Source organism: Nematolebias whitei, chromosome 4, assembly GCF_014905685.2.
Source record: "Nematolebias whitei isolate Nwh7 chromosome 4, NemWhi1, whole genome shotgun sequence".
NCBI lineage: Eukaryota > Metazoa > Chordata > Actinopteri > Cyprinodontiformes > Rivulidae > Nematolebias > Nematolebias whitei.
The window spans coordinates 44,709,736-44,717,314 of NC_056501.1; positions in this window are offsets into that span (position 1 = coordinate 44,709,736).

The window sequence follows — 7,579 nt, forward strand, 5'->3', positions numbered from 1 at the left end:
TTGGGAACAGCTACAACTACCAGTTAAGGGGTGGAGCATGCTGAAAATGGGTAACTACAGGGGTTTAAGCCTATAGAAAAGGGTTCCAAACTACTTTTCCATTTCTAACTTGGGTTAAGTTAGCTTTACATGGCAAAATATAGTTTGGTTCAAATGTCTGTTGTCTTGTAGACGAACGACTTGAGATTGGGTGTTTGGTTTCCCCATAAATGTTTTGGAAGTCTATGGCGAGACTTATCAAAAAGAATTAGCTACCCCCCCCGAATAGAATTGTTCGAGTAGGTTCGGCTTAAGCGTTGTGAGATCAATGTAGATTATGGTACTTAAGGTAACAATAATATACATTGACTCCGCAAGGATTGCAATTTAGCGAATGAACTTCATGTTGGCATGGTTAAAGGCCTCTTAGTCTCTAACTTAACTTACACACAAGATTCATTCTTACCTCAGAAACAACCAAAATCAACTAAACAACGTTTCAACACCGACAAGAGTAGTGACTAAGCATCTAGAAACATCGTTTCACTGCTCCTCCTCACCCTGGTTGTCAGTTTCAGTCACGTTGTCCCGTGTGAGTGGCTTCTTTGCGGACCCGCTTACGCGAGGCATAATCATATCGAGGTGCGCTGCATGGCGATCCACGTCGACTCGGAGTGACGTTTGGCCCCGGAACAGGGATGCGAGTATCCCACACAATACGAGGGTTATCGTCATTAGCAGGGCTATGATTAATGTGTCCGCGCTCGACCACGCATAGGTAATTGGTTGGATCGGGTTCTTAGTTGTGGACCTGAGGGACTTGAGAACTCGGTTTATTGGTTCCACGTCGACGACTTGGGTGCCTTCAAAACGGATCCTTCCCAGAGTCTCTGGATCTATGTCTATAGACATATTTCCCAGGTACTCTGAGTCATCCAGAGTCGCGTCCCATCGTTCCGGATCGAGGTGATGGAGCGTCAAATCACCGATGTGTATGGTTGTTCCCTGGGGAACACTGATCCACATCGTTTTGTCCGGTAACGTCAAAGGTCTATTTGCCCCGGGTTGGTCGTAGGCTATGATCGCCTTTCTTTGAGGAGCGTTCACTAGCCAACGAGAGCCAATTATTTCCGCTTTTGCATCTTTAGCCAGGTGTCGAGGCGTTACGGTCGTTGAGCACTTAGAATTTTCCGGAATAGGTGTTAATCCGCATATGCCCGCGGTTTTATTCCACATAAACGGTTTGCTCGGGCACAGATAGTGTATCTCCCGAGTGAGAACACACATCTGCAGGTTTGGAGCTAGGTAAACTGAGGGGTTGTCGTCGTGGTACGCAACCATCCTTGGTGTGTCAATTTGAACATGGTTTTCGCCGTGCCAATTGCCAACATTTACGACGTCCCTGAGTCTATATATGCCGTTTGAGGGAATTATCGGTAGGTTGATAATGAACGCCATTTCAAATGTTTTGTGATTGACGTAGATTGGGATTGCGCTACCGAGAGTGTAAGCCAGGTGTGCCTGTGTTTGCGTAACTTTTTCGTGCGTAGCGGAGCTGAGGATGTCGTTCACCATCTGTAGAGAGACTAGATACGGTGGGATCCTACCGGTGGCTAGTGTATCTACCGACGAACTGATGTCTCTAAGCATGTCAGCAAAAATCCTATCCATTAGGTGTGCGACAGCGTAATCAGCTTCAACCTTACGAGTTAAGTCATTTACCGCTATTACGAGGGCTTTGGTTTCTTGGGTGGCCCCCAAGAGGGTGAAGATTATCAGGAGTGGTACCATCATTGTCCTATGGAAGCACAAAGAGGTAGGTCTTAGCTTCGTAGTGGTCAAGGGTAGGTCCTGTGAATTTAAACTATGGTTAAGTTTATTATCCATTAGTTATCTTCTGCTTGGATGACCCTTGTTCCCACGAGGTCAGATTTTGTGAGATCTTTGTCTCCTGAGGAGTTATTGCACGCCTTGTGTGGTTTAACCTGGTTACGGTGTACCCATTTAACAGTTGGCTCTTTTTGGCCTTTACTGATTTTTATCTGGTAGATAATTGGAGACACTTTGTCGGTTATCAGATGGGGTCCAGTCCATCTGGGCATCAGCTTACGGGCGAGAGTTCCGGTCCCGGACTCTCTTCTCCCAGTTTTGGGTGCAAACGTGTAGTACCAGACCCTGTCTCCCACTTGGAGTTCCTCGTGAGAGGCCTTTTGGTCGTAGTACGCTTTGCGTCCTTCAGCTGATTTTTCCAGGTTTTTCTGTGCGAAAGCAAAAGTGTTTTTAAGGTGTCTTTCCAAGTCTTTCATGTATTGTTGTGTGGTGTAGGCTGTTGCCATGGCAGCATCGCCTGGTTGGTACAACAGGTGTAGAGGGAGAGTCATTTGTCGACCCGTCATCATCTCGAAAGGAGCGATGCCAGTCGACGTGTGTGGAGTGGCCCTTATGGCCATGAGGACCAGAGGGAGTTTCACGTCCCAGTCCTTGTGGTTTGCGGCTACGTATTTTTTCAAAATACTCACCACAGTCCTGTTTGCTCTCTCAACCTGGCCTGAAGCCTGTGGGTGGTAGCCAATATGGAAGTTGGCTTTGACGCCTAGCGTCTTCCACAGTTCCTTCATTACTTCACCTGTGAAGTGTGTACCTTGGTCTGAGTTCACCCTAAGGGGAAGTCCAAACCTTGAAAATACATGATTCATTAACAACATAGCAGTGGTTTGTGCTGTGTCATTAGGGGCTGGTAGACATTCTACCCATTTAGTAAACGCGCAGGTTACCGTGAGAAAATATTTATTTCCTCTAGAGGTCTTAGTGAGTGGTCCGACCCAGTCAATCTGGAGGTCCGACCATGGAAATGCAATGCCTCTACTATGCAGTGGTGCTCTGTGAAGTGGCCTGGATGGTTGAAACTGGCCACAGATCAGGCACCCTTTTATGTAGTCTTTGACATCCTTTTTCATTCCAGGCCAATAAGCAATCTGTTTCAATGCTTTCAGCGTGGCATTGTCACCCTTATGTCCTGCGGACGGAAGGTCATGTGCATGGACTAACATCACCCCCCTGTGGTCATGGGGGACCACGAACACAGGTGAGGACGTCCGTCCATGAGCAAAAGTTAGGATGCCTTTAACTAGTTTTAGCTGTTTGCGCAGCTGAAAGAGGACTTTGAGATCTGGATTGGAATCCAGCTCGTCTTTCGATAGAGTGTATTTGTCTGGGTCAGTCAGATACAACATCATCGAGTTAATTGCAGGATCCAACTTCTGAAGTTGGATGATGTCTGGGTCAGTCAGCATTGGGCGCACAGAAACTGTGTTATCAGCAGGTTTAGCTGCAGCTTGTGCACGTGTGACTGCCATTACCTCAGTTGTAGCTTGTGACGACTGAGTGTTGAGTAGCCAGGAGGGATCAAAGGACCACGTGGGTCCGTCAACGGCTCCTTCTTTGGCTAGGGAGTCTGCAAGGTCATTGTAGTACTTGTCATCGCCCGGGACTCTGGAGTGTCCTGGAACTTTCTTCCAGAAGATCTGTAGATCATGTGATGTCACCAAGTGATCACACGTCATGAAAAGCTCTTTGTGTTTTACCACCTTTTTGTTGCTTGTGAGAAAACCGTTCTGTTTCCACAGAGCGAGATGACACAAGAAACTCAATCGAGCATAGTTAGAGTCAGTGCAGATGACTAGCGTCTGGATGGAGCGTTCCACTGCCATCTTTAGGCCTATTAGGATTGCAGCTATCTCAGCGTACTGAGAAGACTGAGAGCCCAATTTATAGCCAAATGTGACCTGTTCCAGGTCTTGGAGGAGAATTCCTCCAACACCTGCTTTGCAGATTTTCTCGTGGTGGAATGAGCATCCATCCACGTACATTGTTGCCATATCTTTACAGATATTGCCATCAAAGAAGTGGTGATTTGGGTCCTCAGCAGCTGAGGGTTTACTCACAACCGGCTGTTGGGTGGCTGGTACATCCTGTGTACATTCTTGGCAGATTGCCAAATCAGTGCCCAAGTGCGACTTCTTATTTTGACCGTAGCGGATGTCTAGGTTAAAACTTTGAAGTGCCATAAGCCAGGTTGCAACACGTGAGTTTGTCACCACACCATCTCTGATGCGTTGGCTGTTCAGAAACGTTACTGGCTGGTGTTGTGTCTCAACAATGATCCTCTGTCCACCAATATAGCAGGAGAAATGTTTCACTGCCCACACAGTGGTCAATAGAGCCTTCTCACAGTCTGAATACCGTAATTCAGGGCCTGCCATTGTTTTGCTGGCGTAGGCCACAACACGCTTGTCTTTGTCGTGTATTTGGTACAGACCTGCACTCATGCAGTGAGGTGAGAAGCCCACTTCCAAGTAGAACTCTTTGTTGTAGTCTGGGTAGACTAGACATGGGGCTAACTTGAGCCTGTCTTTAAGAGCGTTCATTGCCTGCTGTTGTGTATCAGTCCAGACAAAAGGAACGTCTTTCTTTAAGAGTTCAGTCAGTGGTTTTGCGAGATCCGCATAATGCTCTATGAACTGGCGAGAGTAGTTACACACTCCCAAGAAACTCTGTAGTTCCTTGAGATTGGTTGGGACTTTGAGGTTGTCTAGGCCTTGGGTGCGAGTCAACTGTGGTTGTATTCCGTCCGGACCTACTAGCAGGCCAACGTAATCCACCTTGGTTCTGCACCATTGGCATTTCGACAGTGAGATTTTAGCACCAGCAGTTGTTAGCTGATTTAGGACGTGGTCGATCTCAGCCAAATGAGAGTCCAGTGTTGGCTGCCTCAAAAGGATGTCGTCCACGTAGATCAGTGTCCCACGCTCGTGGGCGTCTGGACATGCTTTGTTCAAAAAGATGTTGAACTCTGCAGGTGAGTTAGCGTAGCCAAAGGGACACCTGGTAAAGGTGTATTGTCGGCTGCCAAAAGTGAAAGCTAGTTTGTGTTGGTCCTCGGCGCGCACAGGGATGGTCCAAAAACCAGAGGCGACGTCGAGGGTCGAGAAGTACTTACCATCGGTGACCTTTGGCAGTTCCTGATGGAGCTGAGTCATTGGCCACCTGGATAAGGGTACTTGTTTATTTAGCTTCCTGTAGTCTATGGTAAGTCTCCACTTACCATTTGGTTTTAACACTGGCCATAGAGGCGCAGAGTAGGTGCTATTACATTGTCTGATTATACCTTTGACCAAAAGGTCATCAATGATCTCCTGGACAGGCTGGTATGCTGCCAGAGGGATCTTGTATTGTCTGACAAATGTTGGCGGTGCGTTGGGTGGGGTTGGGATTCTCACTGCGTGGAGTGAGGTCAACCCACAATCTGTTGAATCAGTTGCAAATGACTTTTCATATTTTAAAAGAACTTGGCGTAGTTTGTCTCTTTCTTCATCAGATGTCAGAGCGTCGGCTTGTGCGACCACCTGATCAATCTGTGATGAGACTGATAAGGGTTCTTGCTCCTTGGGGAGCTCCAACGAATCCCTTTCTGAGTCGTCGGACCTGTCTATGGGTAAAACACCATAGGTTTGAGGTCCTTGGTCGACGTCATTGGTTGAGAAAAGAGCTATGGCCTGTGTTGGTTCCGTGAACCATACTGGCCCAGCTTCTTGACTCGGTACCAGGTTATCTGGGAGTCCTCCCAGAAATGGAATGCCTAGTTCAAAATCATGAAAGTCGGTTGAAATCAACCATCCTAGCATAGTCTTTTTTGGGATCAGCACCTCATCCATGCCAGTGTTACACACAGCAATAGATGTGGTTCTGGAGTCAAGACTCACCTGGTTCGTGGCTTCCACGGACAGTCCCAAGTTGAAAAATGCAGGAGAGGGTTGAAAATATGCCTGTTTATGGCTAATAGCTTGTCCAGCTATTATGTGGATTCGCACCATTAGGTTAATCACCTGTGGTGGTACTGTGGTGTCTTGGTTGCTAGCAACCTGGCAGGCCTCTGGAATGGTCTGCCCAGCCTTAAGGCTCGCTGTGTCTAGCACAGGAGGATCCTTTGTGGCTGGTTTGAGGGACCACAGCACCTTGTTGATGGTGTCCACATGGACACCTAGCCTTACCAAAATGTCAGAGCCTACGTAGGATGCATGTGGTAAGTTTTGGATAACGAGAAACGGGTGAACCAGTTCTCGTTGATTCCAGTTCAGTTTTAGGTTAATGACTCCATCTGCGGTCATTACCTGTGAACTATTGGGAACTAATGGAAAGCGGAAAGCTTTTCTAATTAGTTCTAGACCAACGTGTTTGTGAACCAAGGTTTCATAGAAAGCTCGGTTAATTGCTGATTTATCTGTCCATAGAGACAGTACAGCATCGTTGGTGTGGGACCCTTGGATCTCTACACCCTTAACTACCCGTGGTAGGTAGTGTTTGGTGGACTCTGACTGCTCCAGCTCACAGAGGAGGCTGTCTTGTTGAGTCAGAGTTTGGACCTCTTGGGTTTCTTTGGTTTCACATGGTGTCAGAGGAATACTCACCGGGCTCGTGTCCTCGGCTGAGGAGTCCTTTGCGCCTTCCGCGGTACCTGCTGTTGGGCAGTCTGTGTCACACTCCGGAGGCGTATCGATTGGCAGTGGGTTGCTCACTGTTGTCCACATTGTTTGATCACCATAATCTATAATCGCGCCGAAGCGATTTATAAAATCCTGGCCAACCAAAAATGGGAATGAGTCAACATGGGTCACGTGTACCGGGTGGTACAGTGTCATATTGCCAATCTGCATGTGAACCATTGCTATAGCTGTCAGGGTTGTTTTCATTTCTGAGAGACCCTGCATTTCTATAGCACATTCAGAGAGAGGTATTATCCTGTTAACACTGGCAGCGGCTGTCCTCAGCTCCTCGAACAGTTTAGCTGACATGATTGTTATGTCTGCCCCACCGTCCAAGAGTGCTTCGTGTGTGAGGACACCTTCGAGTGTTACTGACAGGTACGCCTTTTTGGCGACCCCCCTTCTGATAAAGTTACACAGAAACCTTTTGGGTTTTTTCTGACGCTTCTTCACGCGTTCAGCCTTATCTGTGTAATTGTGGTTTGCCTGAACCGTCAGCACAGCAGAAGCTGTTTCTGAGTGTTCAGCCTGCGATGACTCGTCATCGTTCGTGTGTGTGTTTACCCCCCCTTCTTCCGATGAGGGGTTGTTTGAGGCAACAACAGCAATGTCTTGGTGTGTTCCACCGACATCTGTTATGTTGTCATTCGCGCCCTCAGATGTAATAGGAAGTACTGACATTTTAAAGAGCTGTTTCCCGGTTCACTTTTGGGAGTATTACCATTGGTCAGAACCGACCAGACGGGGTGTGTTTTGTGACGTAAGAGGTTAGAGGCAGCGAGAATTGTTATGGGACAGATCAGAAATGTTCTCACAGACCGAGAGGGTTTTGTTTTGGCGTGTTTCAGGAAACAGGTGCAAAACATCTCTACTTACGTCTGAGAGGATTCTAAAACATGACAGTTTTAACATAACAACTTGTTTTTCGTTTGACTGTAACCTTGTAAACGCACACACTTGCTCATTCAAAGGCAGAAATCAGAAAATGCATAAACTCTGTAACAGCTTTGACATGAGAATAAAAATCATTACTCAGTTAATAAAATTGATTAGTTCAC